Consider the following 24,159-nt stretch of genomic DNA (forward strand, 5'->3'; position numbering starts at 1 on the left):
TACTAACAATATCTAACTCTTTTCCACAATATAATCTGCCCATTGTGCCCATTTAAACCATCTTTAGTCAACTGGTCCTTCTCTTCTTCCATTAATTTCCAAGAGATAGAATGAAGCCCACAGCCCATCTGAGCAAAAAGCAATGAGTAAAGGAGCCCAGGAGTGGGGGCGTTTTGTTACAGTACAAAAGTAATTTTATCTTCAAAGTGCTGGGAAACTCCGCTCCGACAAGTAGCACTTACTGAGAGGATCAGATGAACTTAACCCTGCTGTCAGTGTTTCTCCTGGGTAGGGAATTAGGTAAGGGTCAAGACCTGGAAGCCTTAGGTCACAAGTTATAGCTCACTAGTCAAAGGAAAGTGACAATGGGCCAGAGCCTTGCCCAGATGGCTTTTTATCAGATGCGTAATAATGTTGTCATATTTCAAAAGACTCTCGGTGCTGCCATATAAATGACTGAAGTTATATTACTCTGGGACCACCCAGGACCACTTAAAAGAAACATTCAAGCTCATAACTAAATGGATATAAATAACATGTGCTGCTCATAGTGCTCTTTGTAAAGCAGGAATTTGCACTGGTTTCTTAGACATAAACCTATTAACGGGAAAGTAAACCAATTTATAAGCAGGTCTTATATCCACTTTCTATTTATATAAAAGCTCAGTAAAACATACTGGCATACAGAGTTTGATTGATCAGGGTCGGACTGGTCCACTGGGTTCAAGAAGAAGAGCACCGTTAGTGCTCGAAACGTCGGATCTTTTTCAATAAATGCTTTATCTTTTTGCAAAGTCCCTGTGTGTGCGGCTCTCTGCTTCTTTATATATATATATATATATATATATATATGTATATATATATATATATATATATATATATATATATATATGTATATATATATACACAGGTATAGGACCCTTTATCCAGAATGCTCGGGACCAAGGGTTTTCCGGATAAGGGGTCTTTCCGTAATTTCGATCTCCATACCTTAAGTCTACTAAAGAATTTATAAAACATTAATTAAACCCTATGGGACTGTTTTGCCCCCAATAAGGGGTAATTATATCTTAGTTGGGATCAAGTACAGGTACTGTTTTATTATTACAGAGAAAAGGGAATCATTTAACCATTAAATAAACCCAATAGGGCTGTTCTGCCCCCAATAAGGGGTAATTATATCTTAGTTGGGATCAAGTACAGGTACTGTTTTATTATTACAGAGAAAAGGGAATCATTTAACCATTAAATAAACCCAATAGGATTGTTCTGCCCCCAATAAGGGGTAATTATATCTTAGTTGGGATCAAGTACAGGTACTGTTTTATTATTACAGAGAAAAGGGAATAATTTAACCATGAAATAAACCCAATAGGGCTGTTCTGCCCCAATAAGGGGTAATTATATCTTAGTTGGGATCAAGTACAGGTACTGTTTTATTATTACAGAGAAAAGGGAATCATTTAACCATTAAATAAACCCAATAGGGCTGTTCTGCCCCAATAAGGGGTAATTATATCTTAGTTGGGATCAAGTACCGGTACTGTTTTATTATTACAGAGAAAAGGGAATCATTTAACCATGAAATAAACCCAATAGGGCTGTTCTGCCCCCAATAAGGGGTAATTATATCTTAGTTGGGATCAAGTACCGGTACTGTTTTATTATTACAGAGAAAAGGGAATCATTTAACCATTAAATAAACCCAATAGGGCTGTTCTGCCCCAATAAGGGGTAATTATATCTTAGTTGGGATCAAGTACAGGTACTGTTTTATTATTACAGAGAAAAGGGAATCATTTAACCATTAAATAAACCCAATAGGGCTGTTCTGCCCCCAATAAGGGGTAATTATATCTTAGTTGGGATCAAGTACAGTTACTGTTTTATTACTACAGAGAAAAAGGAAATCAGTTTTAAAATTCTGAATTATTTGATTAAAATGGAGTCTATGGGAGACGGGCATTCCGTAATTCGGAGCTTTCTGGATAACGGGTTTCCGGATAAGAGATCCCATACCTGTATATATATATATATATAAAAGTACAAATTAGGGAGCACACCTTCAAAATTAGCGATACCTGGGTGCCAGGGCAGGATATAAAATAACAAAGGCAAAGTGACGACACTCACAGGGTTTTACTTAGTAAGGTAAATAACAAAAACAAAAATCAATAAATAAAAACAGTGAGGTTTATTAGTCCTACGTTTCAGTTCCCCCTGACGAAGGTTCCAGTAGGGAACTGAAACGTAGGACTAATAAACCTCACTGTTTGTATTTATTGATTTTTGTTATTCTTTACCTTACTAAGTAAAACCCTGTGAGTGCCGTAACTTTGCCTTTGTTAATAAATATATATATATATATTTTTTTTTCATTTCCCCCCCCTCTCATGTCATCTCATGTTATCTAATGAGATCTTTTAAACACATAAAATATCAGCATGCCCATGGATAAAAAAGAGATATTAGCCTGGTCCAGATTGAATAAATGAAAACTACCCTTTAGGGCTCTGGTACACGGGGAGATTAGTCGCCCGCGGCAAAACTCCCTGCTCGCGGGCGACTAATCTCCCCGAGTTGCCTTCCCTCTGCCATCCCACCGGCGAACATGTAAGTCGCCGGCGGGATGGCAGACGCGGCGGGGCGATTTCGGGAAATCGCCGAAAAAGCCTCGCGAGTCTTTTTCGGCGATTTGCGCGAAATCGCGCTGCCGCGTCTGCCATCCCGCCGGCGACTTACATGTTCGCCGGTGGGATGGCAGAGGGAAGGCAACTCGGGGAGATTAGTCGCCCGCGAGCAGGGAGTTTTGCCGCGGGCGACTAATCTCCCCGTGTACCAGAGCCCTTAGGTTGGTGGGGCTGGAATCATGGTGGGGCTGGAGGAGATGCAGTGGGAATCAGTCCAAAGACTAAATAGGGGGAGGTATCTAGGTTTGCTTTCCTAAATACACCTTAAGACCAATCTTGAAGGACAAGTAAGCTCTGGGAGATCTGAGATCCCAGGGACAATTACACTTATATTTATAGCTGCTTAATTAAATGTGGTGCTTTGTTTGCTTATATAGGGATTGAAGGTGGGGGTATCACAATATCGAGAGATCCATACTGTCAGGTGTGTCGTTCAGGATGCAAACTAATAATATAACATAAACATACAGAGACTGTTACTTTATTTGCAAGAAATAAAGTTAATGATATGGCGCGATGCCATAAATCTATGTTGTATATTACTTCAGGCAAACAAATATAAAGGATAGACGAAAGATAACTCATTGGCACTGAACCAAGATTTCATAAGGCCACAAGGTAGAAACAATTTTATATGATAAGCTGATGGCAGGGTAAGAAGGGTTACCTAAGGCCTAAAGCTGAACCAAAAATGCCCACACTGGAATTTTCAGCTACATTTATGACGTTTTATGGGATGTATAGCAAATAAATGTAGTTTCATACCCACCAGAATGAAAAGGAGGGGTTATTTTTGGCCCAAATCACCCACTGTATCACCAATTTTAACGGCTATGAAAGCCTTTTGGAAGCAGGTTTATGACCAAGAATGCCTGCTCCTCAAACTACAAATGGAGTACTTGGGTGTGGAATCAGACCCCTCCCCCTGTGCTTACAGCATAAACATGACATAAAAAGCAATCAGTTATGGGGTGTTCATAAAGTCCCCTTTTATTTTATGATTCCAAAGAGACAAGGATTTTCCTATTTGTGACTAAGGAACTCAAGAAGGAACTGTATACATCATACTTGTTCGGAAACACAAACTGTATATTGTATTAACTTGAATTTTATGAGGCAATGTGGCTTATTTACTCAGAGTATGTGTGTGTAATCAGCAGACCTAAACCCATCAGTGACCGAAATTGTCAAAATAATGAAAAAATATACAATAAAGTTCCTAATCCTTCCTCCTTATTTACACTGTTATTTTAAACAGTCTGACCACCAAAAAATAAGCGTTAACCAAACTTGATTACAGTAATTGATGATTACCGTAGCTGGAGAGGTTGAATAATAAGAATTGACAGAAGGTCCGTGATGTATTAGTATAATAATTCTTATTATTCAACCTCTCCAGCTACGGTAATCATCAATCAGGACCCACCTTCCAACCCAACCTATTCCTGGTGCTCCTCTGCTAATCAGTGATTTTCTCCATTTTCTAATTATACACATTTCCATATAGATTAAGCCCCTTTCTGTGGGTAGTTTAAACAAGAAAGAACTAAAGCTTAACAAGGAACTAGGCTGGAATTCGTAGACATTTTGTTTTGGGCTTCTGTACTGGCTGAAAGTAACTATAGTCCATCAGCAGTGGCGATCTGAAGATCTAAAGATGGCCTCCAAGATGGGGAGCTGTTGTGGACAACTTTGAAGGCCTGGATCATTACAATGTATATTATTATAAAGCTGCTGGACCCGTGGGCTGGTATAGTAAGTTCAGCATATAAAATACAGCCTTCCTAGCCTTCGGTTTTCCTTTAAACTTGCGGAAGGTAACATTTTTGACTTTATTTGAATCCAGTTGTTGTTGTCAATGTAAACTAGCCCCCATGAAGGAATGAAAGCTACTAGCAATCTAGTTTTTTTTTGTAAACTAAATCGGGCCGACAAATCGCTAGTATAAACCAGGTCCGGACAAAGAAAATATATACTCTACTGCTTGATTTAACTAAACACAGACATTCCACATACTTTATGCTCCACTTACTCAGATTAATGCACCAAAGCAAGAGCAACACACTTTCATTCTCAACCCCAAACTATAGATTTTTGGTTAAGAGGTTTTCAGGTGATCAGAAATAAGAACAGAGGTTTAGGTACAGGTATGTATAAGCAAATAATTCTAATATTTAAAAATTATTTCCTTCTCTGTAATAATAAAAAAAAACCTTGTACTTGATCCCAACTAAGATATAATTACCCCTTATTGGGGCAGAACAGCCCTATTGGGTTTATTTAATGGTTAAATGATTCCCTTTTCTCTGTAATAATAAAACAGTACTTGTACTTGATCCCAACTAAGATATAATTACCCCTTATTGGGGGCAGAACAGCCCTATTGGGTTTATTTAATGGTTAAATGATTCCCTTTTCTCTGTAATAATAAAACAGTACCTGTACTTGATCCCAACTAAGATATAATTACCCCTTATTGGGGGCAGAACAGCCCTATTGGGGAACTATTAGAAATGAAATGATTATTTAAGTCAATTACAGAAGGAAATGTCACAGTTTTATTGATGGGACTCACCTTCACCTGATTCTATATCACTGGCGAGGAATTAAATAGCCTACTGACAATGCAGAGTATATATTTATGTAATAATAGCTTGCCCAGCATCGCACTGTTCCCTCAGAATCCCCAACAGGAAATGTGGTCTGGCCCAAATGGTTGGCATTCAGATTATATTACACATCGTCATGTTTAAATGCCAACATTGTCATCTGCCCAGAGGTCTTCATTGTGATAAATATCATGCCCCCCTGTTGATATAAAAATACGATGTAGCCGCATAATTTGAATATTTTTATGAGATTTAGATAAAGGGATATTATTAACTTTCTGCAGAATTCTGATTATCTGATTAGTACAAGGCAAAAGCTACACCAGTTTAGTGAGATGGTATCTCCTTGTTCAAACTTCTACTGACCCTGGACAAGATTTACAGCTCTGTTTCGTTGGCCATTACCCTGTAACACCAAGTTATGAACCAATGGCTCACTGTCCATTATCTTCTAATAATAAGACTATAATGCAAGGGGAAGCCAATGGGATACTATAAGAACATCTGTGAACAGCCTGCCTAAGATATTGCCAGCTTAGTTGTGGATACTAAGAAGCCAAGCTCTGCAATTTCATAGAGAATAAGAATTTGTTGGGTTTCAATGTTGTCCTCATATTTAATATTAGACTATCTTTGTGAGTCAGTGGCTCTGCACATGCTCAGTGTCCTCTGGGCTGCTTCTGGGAAGCTTAGGGGTGGTCAGAAAACATCAAGCAGAAAGTGAGGTTAGTTATAATATTTTTGTTTCTATGCTGCCATGTCATGGTTACTAATATTAATACTAATAACTTTAAAGAAAAAGGAAAGGTAAAAACTCAGTAAGTTTTATCAGAAAGGTCTATGTAAATACAGCCATAAGCACTCACAGAAACGCTGCACTGAGTCCTCTATCAAAAGAAACAGGATTTATTGTCTGTTTGTTTTCCGGTGCCAAAGACACGCAGCTCTCTGCCCTCTCCTGCCCTCTCCTGCCCTCTCCTGCTCCCCCCCTCCCTCAAGAATGCTAAGAACTCACTCCCCCCCTTAGGAATGTGGATCTGAGCCAATCAGCAGGAAGCTGACTCATAGGGGCTGATTTACTAAGACACGAATTCCGACCGAATTGGAAAAATTCCGATTGGAAAACGAACATTTTGCGACTTTTTCGTATTTTTTGCGTTTTTTTTCGGCGCCTTTACGACTTTTCGGAAATTATCGCGACTTTTTCGTTACCAATACGATTTGCGCGAAAAAACGTGAGTTTTTCGTAGCCATTCCGAAAGTTGCAATTTTTTCGTAGCGTTAAAACTTGCGCGAAAAGTTGCGCTTTTTTCGTAGCGTTAAAACTTAAAAGGCGCGATGTTTTGCGCAAGTTTTAACACTACGAAAAAAACGCAATCGGACGCATTCGGCCCGTTCGTGAGTAAGTAAATGGGCCCCATAGACTTATGCTCACTTGGTCTCGGTGCAGGAGTGAAGCATTATGGGAACTTTCTTTACACAGCTCAGCGTTTTTTCTTCCTGTTTGGCTTCTGTTCATCTGAACGGGAGAAATATGGGGAGACTTAAGGGCACTATTGAGACAACTGAAGGAATGCCTGCAGCTTGAGATTAACTCTTTATTAGCCTTTCCTTCTTCTTTAACCTCCTCCATTTTTTCTCCTTTACTAAACACTTCCCAGACTGTTGGGATAATTTTCAGGAAAGCATTTAACCAACGTTTATCAAAGCAGATCAATGCCTCAGTTTGTCAAAATGTGCTCAAAACCCCATTCTGTGCAGAGGGGTGTTACAGCTCAATATACCTGCAAAATTCTTCAAATTCCAAAGGGGATATAAACCCAGAAATAAATTTGCCTAATGTAAAAAGAAACAATCCAGTATAAATGTCTTTTACATAATGGGATTAACAGTATTTTTTAATGTAATTGCAATAAAGAGCAGTATGTGTCTATCTGTACGGCTGGTTTTTACTTTTGAAACAAGACTCAAATTTCTACAATCCACTGTTTTTCACAGATCTGTCAATCAGCCCTATCCCTTAAGGTCCTCATACACGGGCCAATTGTAGCTGCCGATATCAGTCCCTTAGACCGATCCGGCAGCTTATCGGCCTGTGTAGGGGCACAAACGACGGCCTGCCCGACTGAAATCGGGCAGGTTAAAAAATTTAGTCGGATCAGGGACCGCATTGGCTCATTGATGCAGTCCCCAAACCGACTGCGGCATTCTAATTGGCCCCAGGACCAAATGACCGAATTAGCCTAAATTCACCCGATATTGCCCACTTGTAGGTGGGGATATCGGGAGAAGATCTGATCGTTTGGCGACCTCACCAAGCGAGCGGATCCTAACGTGTATGGCCACCTTTAGTCTGTTCATACTCCCACTAGAGTGTATCCTTTGCAACCAAGAAACTCTGCCATCGATTAAGTGAGGCCCGGAGACGGGCGCAGCGTAGGGCCTGCATGACAGGGCAGGCTGCGCAAGCGGGGATTGGACAGAGCAAGTCAGGGGTCAGGGGGGTACAAAAGGAGTGGGCAAGGGGAGGGAGGGCCACTCAGCGCGGGAAGTGGGCACCCACCCTCCCTATGTAAAAATAAGGAGAAGCAAGTATATAGTGTAGGACTGGGAAAGTAAGGGGATCGTATAGGGCAAGCAGTAAGCAAGCATTAATTAGCAGGCACAGCGTTGGCGGGTAGTGATGGGCGAAAAGTTTTGCCAGGCATGGATTCGCGGTGAATTTCCGCGTTTCGCCATTGGCGGATTGTTTCGCGAAACGGATGAAAAATTTCGCCGCGGAAAAATTCGCCGCACGTCCAAAAATTGTCGCCGGCGTCAAAAAAGAATAGTCGCGGGCGACAAAATAATAGCCGCGGACGACGAAACAATAGCGCGCGACAAAATAATAGCCGCGGGCGACGAAACAAGAGCCGCACGCAACAAAACAATAGCCGTGCGACAAAATAATAGCTGCGGGCGACGAAATAATAGCCGCGCGACAAAATAATAGCTGCGGGCGACGAAATAATAGCCGCGCGACAAAACAATAGCCGCGGGCGACGAAACAAGAGCCACGCGCAACGAAATAATAGCCGCGGGGGCGACGAAACAAGAGCCGCGCGACAAAACAATAGCCGCGGGCGACTAAATAATAGCCGCGCGACAAAACAATAGCCGCGGGAGACGAAACAATAGCCGCGCGACAAAATAATAGCCGCGGGCGACAATTTTTTTTGTCGCACGACATTTTCGCCGTTTCGCGGATCTTTTCAAAGATTCGTGAATTTTTCGGCAAAGCGAAACGGAACAGATTCGCTCATCACTATTGGCGGGTCCTTTGCCAGTCTGCCGGGCATGGTGTTGGACAGTACTGGACCGTTGGGGCAACCCCTAAGGTGGGTACCCATGGTGAGGTTGGATATGGTCAGTTAATTACCCAGGGGCGTGGTCCCTTGTGGATGGTTGGTGTGGATAGTAACGCTATGCGTACCCACTGAGCTAGGTACAAGTGGCTAGTGGGTATTGCTGGCATCTGGAAGGGCAGACTGGCAGGGGGCCTTAAAAAAGTTATCAAAATGTTATAATGATACTATACTAATAATGGTACTAACATACAAGGTATAATGTTAAAATGTTTACTTATGACTGTTTGTCAAGTAATAAAGCTGTGGCCATATCATCCAATCAAGGTGTTGTCACGCGTTTTATTTAAGAAAGGGGGTGGTTGAGAGGGAGCGAGAGATAGGCCGTGCACCTGGTCATGTATTTTGTCAGCCTTTTTATAAAAATGAGGATGTTATTTATGATGACTGTACATTTCACACCTGTACAACAATTGACAGTTAATTACATAATTGCTTTTCTTAAAGCCACAAACCATAGACACAATTCTCAGAATAAAAACAAGCAACTGTCAATATGATACTCTATGATACATATTTGTTGTTATTGAAATATTTGTTGTTGTTGAATATCAGTTATTTTCCATTAATTTTACCTTTGGAGCATAATTACCCTTTGTATTCATTTAATTGTAGTGAAAAACATCTTTCCCCCTTGTTTCCCCTATGTTACCATAAAGATGCTTCTGTTCATTTTGCAGACTCCGCAGGATTGAGCTGGGGACATTGTCGGACTGGGGGGTGCAGGGCCCACCGGGGTGCCTCCTCCCCAAGGTACGTCCCCTGCAGGGGCCCCCGCAGTGCACCCCTAACCCCCCCACAGGGGCCCCTGTCCGACGTCCTCCCCTGGATGTGTATGTGAAACGCGTCAGGGGAGGACATCGGAGGCCAGAGGAAGCAGCGATAGGGACGGGTCTCGGCCGCCGGGGTCCACCGGGTATTTTTCCCAGTGTCCCGGCGGACCAGTCCCACCCTGGCTGGGGGGAGGAATCAATGGGAGGTAACCTGATGGGACCTGGCTTTGGTGGGCCTGTCATCCAAGGACCACTGCCTGCCCATTATTGGGGCATGTTGTAGCAGTTGAGTGGAGTTTGTGATGGTGGTGGGGGGGGTACTCCACAGCTGGGGTGATGGGGCCTTAGGGTGGCTGCCCTCAGTGGGCTTGGACAGCACAGTCCAACACCCCAGTGTGACACTTTATCATCCTAAATGCCTCCTATTAGCCAACATACAACTGATTTAGTCCCAATGAAAGAAAACGCAGTTCCACTTCTACCTATTTAATATAATGTATTTAGGTTTCTCACTGGATGCATACCTTTTTTATTTAACTAGGTTAAAAGGCCCTTTAAAAACCCCTAAATATTGTATATTTCTAAGCTGAATCAGCCAGCACAACATCTTTCCCTAGAGTTGAAAGGGATTTTCTTGTGTCACTTTTATGATCGTAGGAGTCAGGTGTTCCCTTGAGAATCCCCAGCGATGACCTGAATTTATACAAATAAGCCATTGAACCCCATGAAGCTGTCACAGGCATGCCAGCTATTCCAGCCTCTTTTTCCCAGAGCGTTGCTTTTTCAAATAACATGGCATTTTTGTGAGCTGAGCCGGTGCGGGGCAGTTTCTTATTACAGCATCCCCTTCTATCTGGAGTTATTTTTGGTCTGTCTATTTGGGAAAGCTGGAGAATACAATAGCAGAGGTTTATGAAAGTTTTATGCCCCTTTTAAAGAGCACATAAAATTTAACAGCAGCGTTGCTCCGTCCAAATGTTTCTGAGATACTGAACTCCTAGCAAACTCCAAAATATTACCCAGGAGAACTGACCCCTCACTCACAAAATGTCTACTTATTTTTACCCTAAGTGGCAGGCCCCCTATAAGGGGTAAATAAGGGGTAATTATATCTTAGTTGGGATCAAGTACAGGTACTGTTTTATTATTACAGAGAAAAGGGAATCATTTAACCATGAAATAAACCCAATAGGGCTGTTCTGCCCCAATAAGGGGTAATTATATCTTAGTTGGGATCAAGTACAGGTACTGTTTTATTATTACAGAGAAAAGGGGATCATTTAACCATTAAATAAACCCAATAGGGCTGTTCTGCCCCCAATAAGGGGTAATTATATCTTAGTTGGGATCAAGTACAGGTACTGTTTTATTATTACAGAGAAAAGGGAATCATTTAACCATTAAATAAACCCAATAGGACTGTTCTGCCCCCAATAAGGGGTAATTATATCTTAGTTGGGATCAAGTACAGGTACTGTTTTATTATTACAGAGAAAAGGGAATCATTTAACCATTAAATAAACCCAATAGGACTGTTCTGCCCCCAATAAGGGGTAATTATATCTTAGTTGGGATCAAGTACAGGTACTGTTTTATTATTACAAAGAAAAGGGAATCATTTAACCATTAAATAAACCCAATAGGGCTGTTCTGCTCCAATAAGGGGTAATTATATCTTAGTTGGGATCAAGTACAGGTACTGTTTTATTATTACAGAGAAAAGGGAATCATTTAACCATTAAATAAACCCAATAGGGCTGTTCTGCCCCCAATAAGGGGCAATTCTATCTTAGTTGGGATCAAGTACAGGTACTGTTTTATTTTTACAGAGAAAAAGAAAATCAATTGTAAAAAGTTGAATTATTTGATTAAAATGGAGTCTATCGGAGAGAGGCTTTCCGTAATTCGTAATTTCCGGATAACGGATCCCATACCTGTACTGTCAGGTTTAAAGGTGGCCATACATGTTAAGATAAGCGGATCTTCTCCTGATATCCCCACCTACGGGTGGGGGATATCAGCTGGATTTAGGCTAGTTTAGCTATTTAATTTAGGCGATTGCGCCTATTACCATCGTTCTAATTCGATAGCAGCTCCCTGACACCTATATTACTAAAAGTGGCAGTAGATATCAAAATTGAACTCAATAGTAAGAAATAGCGACAAGCAGATTTTTTTGCCAGGCATGGCTTCGCAGCGAAATTCCACAATTCGCCAGCGGTGCATTGTTTTTCTCATCAACAAAGTCACATGTTAAAAAAGTTGCACACGACCAGCATTTCGCTGATTTTTCGCCATTTCACAAATCTTTTCACAGTTCCGCTAATTTTTCGGTAAAGCAGAAAAGGCCAGATTCATTCATCGCTCCTTCTGAAAGCTCCGAATCAGGCACAATGCACCGATGGCTGCCGACACACCTATATCATACCTCCCAACATTTGAAAACCGGAAAGAGGGACAACATTTTTTGACCCCGCCCACTTTTGTGGCCACGCCCCAATTAACACACCCCATTGTTTTCTAAAAATACTCCTTTTATATAGCTGAAATGGCGGGATCAGACGCAAATGTGCTATACCCTCATACTGTATTACCTAAGGAAAACAATATAGCAACTCCTACATATAAATACAAATATAGAGAGAAGGCAGTCAGTTATATGTGAGTTCTAACTATCTACCAGTTTTGCCCCCCCCACACAGGGGAGACTCATACACAGAGCCCCCCATACACAGAGCACCCCCCCATACACAGAGCACCCCCCATACACAGTGCCCTTCATACACAGAGCACCCCCCATACACAGAACACCCCCCCATACACAGAACACCCCCCCATACACAGAACACCCCCCATACACAGAGCACCCCCATACACAGAGCACCCCCATACACAGAACACCCCCCCATACACAGAACACCCCCCCATACACAGAGCACCCCCATACACAAAACACCCCCCATACACAGAACACCCCCCCATACACAGAGCACCCCCATACACAGAACACCCCCATATGCGCTCCGACTCCTTGCGCTGCTTCTCTTCTTATGTGGCTCCTTCTCCAGCGGTCCCAGGTCCTTTTATAAGGTTGCGCCCGTGCGTACGTGTGACGTCATTACGCACGGGCGCAACCTTATAAAAGGGCCAGGGACCGCCGGAGAAGGAGCCACATGAGAGAAGCAGCGCAAGGAGTCGGAGCGCTCATCCCGCTGTCACGGATCCTTCTATGAATGTTCCGCATTTCTGTAATCTATTACGAAAATGCGGGACATTCAGGGAACTATCCGGGACAGCGGGACGAGCTATAGAAAGCGGGACAGTTGGGGGGTATGCTATATTAATTATTATTAGGAATCAGACATCCCTGGACTGACATGTCAGAAGGCTTGGCTAGTGATTGGTTGGGGGGAGAAGCAAATAGAATCAGTATGGTTGGCACATTTTGTAAAGTAGGGCACATTTTGGAGAGAAAAAAACACCTGTGTTCAATTCTTGAGAGGAGGATGTGGGAGTTACACACAGTGGGGTTGGATTCTTCTTGGGCTGCTAGCTGTTAGGTTTCCAGACAGTGGGTAGGTTATAATTAGGATGGTGTGTATGATGGAAAGATGGTAAGCCCTCATGGAGACTGTAAGGGCAAGTTTGGAGAGAACCATTATAGGCAGTGAGCAGGGGCTAGTTACAGTGTCCTCTATTGGTGCAGCCGCAAAAGCAGTTTTGTTTCATTCTAGGTAATGAAATTTTATTTTTGCTAATTTGTGGTGCCTGCTTTTTATTGTGCAGAGGTGTCAGGTAAATGTTACGGTATGTGAAAGGAAACAGGTGGTATAGTTTAAAGGGAAGGGGGTAGCTAGAGTTGATGATGCATATAACATATATGAATATACAATTCTAGACTGCTGATATGCAGGAACTAGTTAACACCTGGCAAATAAACTATAAAGAATAGTAAAATATAGATATTATCCACTCCTCAAACATGACATTTAAGACAGTAATCACATCCAGTCTTACTGATGAAAATTGGAGCCTAATAATTGGAACTATAACACTAAAATAATATTGTAAAGAAAAAGTACAAATCATGGAGCCAATTTCAACATCATTCTAGAAAAAATGCTCCATAATCCAACAACGCAGAGCTGAATTTCCCAACAATTAACTGGTTCTTTAATAAAATTAAAAAAAAAAAAGAGAGCGGGTGGCATTCTAGCTCCGGGAAATGTAATGGATTCCGTTGGCGTTCCAAGAGCAGCGCCGTATGACAGAACGGAATGGAAGCCCTTTGTGCCGATGATCAGACTGAACAACCGTGTGTTGCATTTAGTCTTTGCTTTCCATACAGTTCACCGTATACACATGCAAAGCTTAGCAGGGAGCCTGAGAGTTTGGCAGGTATGTCTTGGGAAAAAAAATAAATAAATAAAATTAAAAAAAGAAAAAAAAAAAAATTAAAAAAGAGTTTTGGTATGGAAACCATTTGATGCAAACAGCATAACAGTATTTCTATATTTCAACACTTGAGGTTTTTATGTAATGTTCTTTATTTTAGCTGCTTTATGGAGGGATTGTATGAGAAATAGGATAAGTTTTAGCATTTTCCTGGCAAACATTCCATGGCTTCAGTCTGCCCGCAGACGAGGAGCAAGGGAGGCCTGTGTGGGCTGCATTGTGAAGGTAGATGTCAGGACTGCTGTCACACAATGACAAGCTTGGCTTACAGAAGCACTGGGGCATGTAAATGGGGAATTCGGCTGAATATCAATGCAGCAGAGCCATCTACCCTACGGCTTTAAGATTAGATGTTAAAAGCAAAGTGCAGCCAAGAAAAGTTAGGCTTAATTAATGTAAAAAGAAGGGGGGAAATGAAGTGGATTTTCTTGGGCTTGCTATAATAATAATAATAATAATAATAATGTATAAGGGACAGCACATTTGTTTGGGTATGAATACATTTTGAAATGAATGGTGTTTTTGTGCTTGCATAGGGAACTGGAATCAGTCGGTTAGATCTCTTTCCCTTATCTGCGCTGCTTTATGGCTGAGGTTCTGGCTATGTTAAAAGCAGAGTATTCTGTTACTGTGGCACATATCCTGTCTATAACCCAGTATAAGCTGTATTATCTTGCATTAGGGCTGAGAACAGGTGGTATGCAGGGCCGGCTTTAGGCAAATTGGACCCATTGGGCCCCGCACCAGTGTGAATAAGCACATACAGCTGTCCAGCCCACCCCCAACAATGTATGATAATGCTGCTATGTGTTCTGGGACATTAAACACAAAGTGGACACTGCATTCACATACCTCCCAACATTTGAAAAGCAGAAGGAGGGACAAAAATGTCAAAATATTTTTAGGCCACACCCACTTTTTGGCCACGCCCCCCCCATCCAAACAGGCCCATTTTACAAAACCACGTCTGAAAAGCATAACATACACAAAGTGCATAAAAATCTTGCTGGTCCTCCCCCAGTGTCCCCATACTATGGGCCGCTCCCAACTACAGCATCCTCCCCAACATCCTTCAGCTCCCCCCAGCATCCACCCAACATCCTCCAGCTCCCCCCAGCATCCACCCAACATCCTCCAGCTGCCCCTTACCTTCCTCCAGCTCCTCCCAGCATCCACCCAACACCCTCCCCAACATCCTCCAGCATCCTCCAGCTCCCCCAGCATCCACCCAACATCCTCCAGCTCCCCTTAGCATCCTCCAGCTCCCCCAGCATCCACCCAACATCCTCCAGCTCCTCCCAGCATCCTCCCCAACATCCTTCAGCTCCCCCCAGCGTCCTCCCCAACATCCTTCAGCTTCCCCCAGCGTCCTCCCCAACATCCTCCAGCTCCCCCCAGCGTCCTCCCCAACATCCTTCAGCTTACCCCAGCGTCCCCCCCAACATTCTCCAGCTCCCCCCAGCATCCTCCCCAACATTCTCCAGCTCCCCCCAGCATCCACCCCAACATCCTTCAGCTTCCCCCAGCGTCCTCCCCAACATTCTCCAGCTCCCCCCAGCGTCCTCCCCAACATTCTCAAGCTCTCCCCAGCGTCCTCCCCAACATCCTTCAGCTTCCCCCAGCGTCCTCCCCAACATCCTCCAGCTCCCCCCAGCGTCCTCCCCAACATCCTTCAGCTTACCCCAGCGTCCCCCCCAACATTCTCCAGCTCCCCCCAGCATCCTCCCCAACATTCTCCAGCTCCCCCCAGCATCCACCCCAACATCCTTCAGCTTCCCCCAGCGTCCTCCCCAACATTCTCCAGCTCCCCCCAGCGTCCTCCCCAACATTCTCAAGCTCTCCCCAGCATCCTCCCCAACATTCTCAAGCTCCCCCCAGCGTCCTCCCCAACATCCTCCAGCTGCCCCTTACCTTCCTCCAGTGTCTTCCCCAGCGTCCCCCTGCTCCTACCACCATCCTGCTGCGCCCCAGGGCTCTCCTTCTCATCCTCATGACGTCACACGCACTTGTTACCGCCGCAGCGTCTGCACTGTGAAGGACTTTATGTTAGAACTGAGCAGAGCTGCGGCGCTAAGGGGAGACATGCGTGTGACGTCATGCGGGAGACCTTTAAAAGCGGGACAGATCGGCGCATATCCGGGACAGCGGGACGGGGTAGCAAAATCGGGACTGTCCCGCGTAAAGCGGGACAGTTGGGAGGTATGCATTCATACTGGGGCTGCCACCAGTCTGGTCTTGAACTGGACAGCCCCTGACTGCCCCACCCGGGTTTCCCTTCATTGGAAGTTAGCACCCTAATTCATACTTCTACCCCAGGGTACGCACTCTCATTCATAGTGTGCTCACACTGTATATAGTATGCTTGGTGTGTCAGTGCCCAGTGCTTGGGGGGTCACACTGGGTATTGAAATGTTAGGGGCCAATAGTACAAGCGAAAGAGAAGTGAAAAGTCAGGGCAGGGTTACAACATCAGTCACATGGAGAGATCAAGAGGCAGGGACTATTTGCCCCCAGCTCAGCAATCATGTGCCAGCTAACATCACCTTGTGAAGGGGGTCATGCCAAAATGGTCCCGATTTGGCCCAGCAGTTTATAAGACCGGCCCTGTTGGTACGATAAGTATCATAAGCGCCAGTTCTATGTATTTGTCAAAGAGCAGAATAAACACTGTGCCAGTTCCATGTATAATACCCCAGAACACATGGCAGGAAGCTTTACCTTACTGAGCCACCAGATGTCCAGCCCAGGCCTGATGCTTTGGTTTGGACTCTGTCAGGCCATCCCCAGGCTTCATCAAGATCTAGCAGTAAAGACTGTGCCGGACCAAACTGAGGATGCAGTTAACATCGGAGAAGCAGAGGCTTCTGGCAGAAAAGGACAAATTTGTTCTAATACAGTTCCTACAACTCAAATCATTCTCTCTTGTTCTGCTGAAGAGACAGTGGTCAATTTGAGGATGCCGCTAACATCAGGGGAAAAGAGGTTTTTAGTATGAAAGTCATGCACTCTTCTCCCATCATCATCTCCAGTTCAGCTGCAGGGTCAGTGAACCATCAGTCTGAGGATATCATTGGCACTGTGGAAAGAGAGCTTTGTGGCAGGCAGCTCCAGTTTTCCAAAGTTCCCATAAATCCCTCTGGTGCAGTTGGTAAGAAAGACCCTACACCAGGGGCAGATATACTGTTAAAAGTAAAACTGGTAAATGCACTATCCTGGTAGATGCTGAGAAGATTGTACCTCCTATTGACACCCCCAGTACTTGGTCTCTTTCCCCTGAGCAGGATCACAGGTCTGTTCTTTACCCCCAGGTCATAGCCATTAATGCCAAGCAAACTCCAGCTAATGAGAGGGCCCCAAAGGCTCCTGGTAATGTTGTGTCTGTGGCTGATGGCTGTGCTGTGATATTTATGGGGGTGCTGGTGTGGGTGTGCCTGTGGTGTCTGCCAAGCCTGGTGTAACTGTGCCAAACACCATGCCTGTGAATGCTCTAAGTGAGTTACTGGTGGTGTTCTTCTTTCTCATGTTGGAGGTATGGGGGGTTACTCACCGGATGCTGCTAAACGCAGGAATGTATTTATGCTGCTATGGATAGGTGAGGGCGCCTACTTGAGAGGTGCTCTCTTATAGATAAGGTGCTGGAACTGGGGTTCTTGCCAGAAGACCTTTTTATGTTTGTCCACATTACTGTATTCGAGATTACACCATCATTTTTGTGAGGTTACTGGATCTCAGCACCTTCTGAGTCAATTAAAGAAAGGCAGAGGGTAAACGGGTTGGCTTTAAAGTCATTGTGGTGTCCAGACCAGGATTGTGAAGGTCACCATACTTTTGTACAATGAGTCCATTCCCCCTACAGGCCTGAAGGTCTGGCTTAAGAGGTATGGGAGGTGTTAGGAGGGGTACAGAGGGATATGGATGAAAGGGGTATTTGGCCAGGGGGTTGGCAGACCTGGATTCACCTATGTACTGTAGGGAATGTAACGCAACATATCCCCAGTTCTGCATACATTGGTAAAGACAGAGTTTACTGTTTCTACCCAGGGCAGTAAAGGCAGTGCTGGAAATGAGGGTCATACAGGCACTTCAGTAAGGACTGTAACAGACTAAAGTGTGCCTTATGCCCTAGCTTTGGGAATGTGGGAAAAAAGATGCCAAAATAGCATCAGGTGCAATTTTTGTGGAGAACTTGGCCATTCATATATTAAGTACCCTATGCCGTGGCATAGTTCAGCAGGCTCCTGCCAGAGGTATAACTTGCACTCCTGTATCCTGGGGTGCTGCATGGCCTTCCAAGCGTAGTTTTAAGATCATTAACTAAATCAATATTGGACACCCTGAGTGTGAGCTATTATTCCAGCATACAGCAATGTGTCTCAGGAAGGTACTGAGTATGATATGCAGCACTAGTCTTGTATACGTTTTAGGTATGCATGGTTGAGTTTATATAGTTACATAGGGTTGAAAAAAGTCCATCAAGTTCAACCCTTCCAAGTAAACCCAGCACACACAACCTATACTTACCAATCTATACACTCACATACATAAACTATATATACCAGGGGGCTCAAACTCAATTTACCTGGGGGCCGCAGGAGGCAAAGTCAGGATGAGGCTGGGCCGCATAAGGGATTTCACAAAAAATTGGCTTTCAAGGGATAATGCAAGGCACGGCGGGCGGGAGCAGCTGATTGCGGAAATGACGTTATGCCATCATAATCATCATAATCATATTATGGGAAGACGTTCTGTGTGCACAATTAGCTCCTTAGCAGCTAATTGTGTACACAGAACGTCTTCCCATAATAACTGTTATGATGGCATAACGTAATTTCCGCAATCAGCAGCTCCCGCCCACCGTGCCTTGCATTATCCATTGAATCGCAATAAAAATCGTGATCCATTCATTGCTTTTGAGAAGGCGTTGGTGCGGGCCACAAAATACTGTACCGAGGGCCGCAAATGGCCCGCGGGCCGCGAGTTTGAGACCCCTGATATATACAAACACTAATACTAACTGTAGATATTAGTATCACAATAGCCTTGGGTACTGTGCTTGTTCAAGAACTCATCCAGGCCCCTCTTATAGGCACTAACAGAGTCTGCCATTACAGCATCACTAGGAAGGGCATTCCCCAACCTCACTGCCCTCCCCGTGAGGAACCCCCTACGCTGCTTCAAATGGAAGCTCCATTCCTCTAATCTAAAGGGGGGGCCTCTGGTGCGCTGATTGTTTTTATGGGAAAAAAGAACCCCCCCTATCTGCCTATAATCCCCTCTAATGTACTTGTACAGAGTAATCATGTCCCCTCGCAAGCGCCTCTTTTCCAGAGAAAACAACCCCAACCCTGACAGTCTAACCTCATAGTTTAATTAACCCTTCCATCCCCTTTACCAGTTTAGTTGCAGTCTCTGCACTCACTCCAGATCATTAATATGTTATCATTATGCACACAGAGGTATCTTAAGGACTATAATGCTATTAATCATCAATGTGTAGGTCTAGGAGGGATAGGAAAAGGAGGGTTAGGATGAAACCTGGCATGACCGACAGGAAATTTTCCTTACAGACTAATGCTGTGCCCTTTGCAGAGAACAGGTTTGGGCCTTTATGTTGGGCGGAACTGGTGGAGTTAGAGGAGGAGGATGAATGGTTGGCTAGGGAATTTGATGAGGATTCCTATGATGCCGAATTGTTCCTCATCCTCTGATATTGAGGACATTCCAGTTGAGGAAGCAGAGAGGATTCCCTTTGGGCTCTCAGCTAAGCGAGAGGGTTCTCATGATGACAGAAACACAAAGAGAATTTAATCACTCTATAAATGGCTGCTCCCCTCCTACAATTTGCTTTGTGACCATTTATGTCACAAGTGTGAGGTCTGTGAGGAGAATCAGCATATTTTTTGTTCTCCCGAACGGAGGCAGAAGTTTTACTTTTGCAAGAGACCAGGTTATGTCATCTGGCTGATATAAATAAATAATTGAAACCATTAACTTACCCGGCCCTTTCTGTTTGGCCTCTCTTGTGTGGGACTGGTCTCTTTCACTCCCTTTAGGTTTTTTAATTTCCAGGGGATTTTTAAGCTATTACTGTTTTGGGGTGAAGATACACTGAGCTACTTAGTAGCAGCTACTTGTCCTGGCCAGATCTATGTATCTGTCGTGCAAGAATAAATAGCAGGATAAACACAGTGCCAGTTCCATGTATAAAACCCCAGAACACATGGCAGGATAAATACAGTGCCAGTTCCATGTATAATACCCCAGAACCCACAGCAGGATAAATACAGTGCCAGTTCCATGTATAATACTCCAGAACCCACAGCAGGATAAATACAGTGCCAGTTCCATGTATAAATACAAATGGCAGTTCCATGTATAACTCCCAGAAGACAAGCCAGGATAAATACAGTGCCACTTCTACATATAATACCCCCAGAAAACATGGAAGGATAAATACAGTGCCAGTTCCATGTATAAATACAAATGGCAGTTCCATGTATAACCCCCCAGAAGATAAGCCAGGATAAATACAGTGCCAGTTCCATGTATAATACCCCAGAACACATGGCAGGATAAATACAGTGCTAATTCCATGTATAATACCCCAGAACCCACAGCAGGATAAATACAGTGCCAATTCCATGTATAATACCCCAGAACCCACAGCAGGATAAATACAGTGCCAGTTCCATGTATAATACCCCAGAACACATGGCAGGATAAATACAGTGCTAATTCCATGTATAATACCCCAGAACACATGGCAGGATAAATACAGTGCTAATTCCATGTATAATACCCCAGAACACATGGCAGGATAAATACAGTGCCAGTTCCACGTATAATACCCCAGAACACATGGCAGGATAAATACAGTGCCAGTTCCATGTATAAATACAAATGGCAGTTCCATGTATAACCCCCCAGAAGATAAGCCAGGATAAATACAGTGCCAGTTCTACATATAATACCCCCAGAAAACATGGTAGGATAAATACAGTGCCAGTTCCATGTATAATACCCCAGAACACATGGCAGGATAAATACAGTGCTAATTCCATGTATAATACCCCAGAACACATTGTCAGGAATCGGCGACGCTCCCTACCTGGCGTGCGGCGGCGTCCTTCCTCCCGGCGCGGCGAATCCAAGATGGCGGCGCCCAGGGCTCCACGTGGGCGCAAGGACGCCGGCGCGATGACGTCACGCGCTATGGCGCCAAATTCAAACTTAAAAGAACGCCAGAGACCCAGGTTCAATGCCCGAGTATAGCTCAATTTACCTATTGTGTTCCTGGGTTTCTAATATTCCTATTTGCTTTACTGTTGCTGTCTATTTGCCTGTTCCTGACCTTGAACCTTGCTGCCTGCCTTAAGTGACCTTTGCCTGAACCTGACCTCTCTATTGGATAATCCTGCATCTGTACTTCGCTCAGACTCGCTGGAAGCGGCCTTCCTCCTTGATCCTGACCTCACCCCTCCCGTGGGTGCCGGAAGCCCCCGCTGACATTATACTCGGGCCATGGATCCCGAGGAAGCGGTACCGGACGTCGGAAGAGCCCTTCGCGGGCTGGCGTCCCGTATGGAGGCGTATGAATCCCAGCAAGTCAGAATTGGGCAAGTACTTGATTCCATTTTGTCCCGTTTGCCCGTTACTCCCGCTGTCGCGGAAATTCCTCCTGCTGTGGTGGTTCCTCTGCCAGCGATGCCGCCAGCTCGTGAGCCACGAATACCTCCTCCTCCGCGCTACAGTGGCAATCCGCAGGCCTGCAGGGGATTCGTGACTCAATGCCAGATTCAGTTTGAGTTCCAACCTTCCCAATTCTCCTGTGAGCGAGCGAAGGTGGGCTACGTTATGTCTCGTCTGGAGGGCAAACCACTGGAATGGGCAACTTCTCTCTGGGAGAGTCAGTCACCCCTGACATTTGATGTGAAGGAATTTCTACAGATGTTCAGAACCATCTTTGATGCCCCTGGTCGGGTCGCTACTGCCTCTTCACGCCTGCTGCAAATCCGCCAGGGCAGTCTCGGTGCCAGTGAGTATGCCATAGACTTTAGAACCCTCATGGCGGAAACTTCCTGGAATGAGGAGGCTTATAAGGCAGTCTTCTATCAAGGCCTATCGTCCCGTCTGAAGGATGACCTGGTATCCAGAGATCTACCTGACTCCCTTGAAGATTTGATTGCTCTCGCTATTAAGGTAGACACTCGCCTTAAGGAACATCAGGCTGATAAAGAGCGGAGTAAAAAGTCTCATCCAGTCCTGGCTCCGCGCTTCCAGAACCCTATGATACCACCGTCTTCCCCGCAGTTTACCTCTTCCCCTTCGGAGGAACCCATGCAACTTGGGAAGGCTCGACTATCTGCACAAGAGAAGCTTCGGAGACGCCTTTCCGGCCTATGTCTATACTGCGGCGGACAATCCCACTTAGCGGTTTCCTGCCCTGTCAAGCTGGGGAATACTCCTGCTTCAAGTAAGACTATTGTTTCTTTTGCTGGTAGTATTGTTCCTAAGTCAGCGGAACAATCTCACCAATTTCATGTTCCTGTGCAGATCCGGTTGCCCTCCCAGGCAATTCCAGTCTCAGCCTTCCTTGATTCCGGAGCTGCAGGAAACTTTATGGACTTGGCATTCGCAAAAAAGGTTGGCATTTCCCTCTTTCCAGTGACTCCTCCTATTCGGGTCCTCGCCATCGATGACAGACCTCTCTCCACGGACACCATCACTTTAACCACCGGTGAACTATCTGTCCAGATTGGAGCACTACATCTGGAAAAGATGTCATTCCTGATCATTCCATGTCCTTCGTCTCCTGTTGTGCTGGGGTTGCCTTGGCTACGACTCCATAACCCCTCCATTGACTGGTCATCGGGTCAAATCTCCCGTTGGAGTCAGTACTGCCAAAGACATTGTTTAATTCTTCAGCCACTCCAGCGGGTTACAGTCTCCTCTACGAGTCTTTCAGCTCTGCCCTCCGTCTACAGGGACTTCTCTGATGTCTTTTGTAAAAAATCAGCAGAGTTTCTTCCCCCGCATCGGCGGTATGACTGCCCTATTGATCTCCTTCCTGGAATCATGCCACCCCGTGGGCGGACCTATCCCTTATCCCCTGCAGAGACGGCTGCCATGAAGGAGTATATCTCTGAGAATCTCCAGCGTGGATTTATCCGTCCTTCTACCTCTCCAGCAGGAGCTGGCTTCTTTTTTGTCGAAAAGAAGGACGGTGGACTCCGCCCCTGTATTGACTACCGGGGTCTCAATAAAATAACTGTTAAGAACAGATACCCTTTACCCCTTATTTCAGAACTTTTTGACCAACTAAAAGAGGCCAAGATTTTCTCTAAGTTGGATCTCCGTGGGGCCTATAATCTCATCAGGATCCAAGAGGGCGATGAGTGGAAGACGGCTTTCAATACCCGTGATGGGCATTACGAGTACCTCGTGATGCCCTTCGGCCTCTGCAACGCTCCAGCCGTCTTCCAAGAGTTCGTAAACGATATTTTTCGGGACCTCCTGGGGAAGTCTGTTGTCGTGTACCTGGATGACATCCTTATCTTCTCTCAAGATTTGGAGACCCATCGCTCCCAAGTCAAAGAAGCCCTTTCTCGCCTTAGAGAAAATTCTCTTTTCGCCAAGTTGGAGAAATGCACTTTTGAAGTACCAAAGATCTCCTTCCTGGGCTACATTATCTCGTCTAGGGGCTTCGAAATGGATCCTGCCAAGGTATCTGCTATCCAGAAGTGGCCACTCCCCCAGAGTACTAAAGCAATCCAGAGGTTTATAGGATTTGCGAACTATTACCGCCAGTTCATTGAAGGCTTTTCTTCACGCATTGCTCCTATCCTTTCCCTCATCCGCAAAGGAGGGAGACCCAATTGTTGGCCTCCTGTGGCCCTTGAAGCCTTCCAGTCCCTGAAGGATGCCTTCATTTCGGCCTCTGTTCTTCGACACCCAGAGCCTCATCTACCCTTCTTTATTGAAGTCGACGCCTCTGATGTAGGAGCAGGTGCTATTCTTTCCCAGAGACATTCTGCAGATGGTAAGCTCCATCCATGTGCATACTTCTCCAAGAAGTTTTCCTCCGCCGAGCAGAATTACGACATTGGGAATCGTGAACTCCTGGCTGTCAAACTCGCCCTCGAGGAATGGCGACACCTCTTAGAGGGAGCATCTCATCCGGTCATGATCTATACCGATCATAAGAACCTAGAATTTCTACAGTCTCTAA

The 24,159-nt window shown here is 44.7% G+C and overlaps 1 long non-coding RNA gene across 1 annotated transcript in view; it reads right to left on the reverse strand.

The window, feature by feature from the left end:
- LOC116409686 overlaps positions 1-24,159 on the reverse strand; it is a 181,603-nt gene that overhangs the window by 81,848 nt on the left and 75,596 nt on the right. The gene's annotated exons all lie outside the window — the stretch shown is intronic.

Source organism: Xenopus tropicalis, chromosome 3 (assembly GCF_000004195.4).
Source record: "Xenopus tropicalis strain Nigerian chromosome 3, UCB_Xtro_10.0, whole genome shotgun sequence".
Taxonomy (NCBI): Eukaryota; Metazoa; Chordata; class Amphibia; order Anura; family Pipidae; genus Xenopus; species Xenopus tropicalis.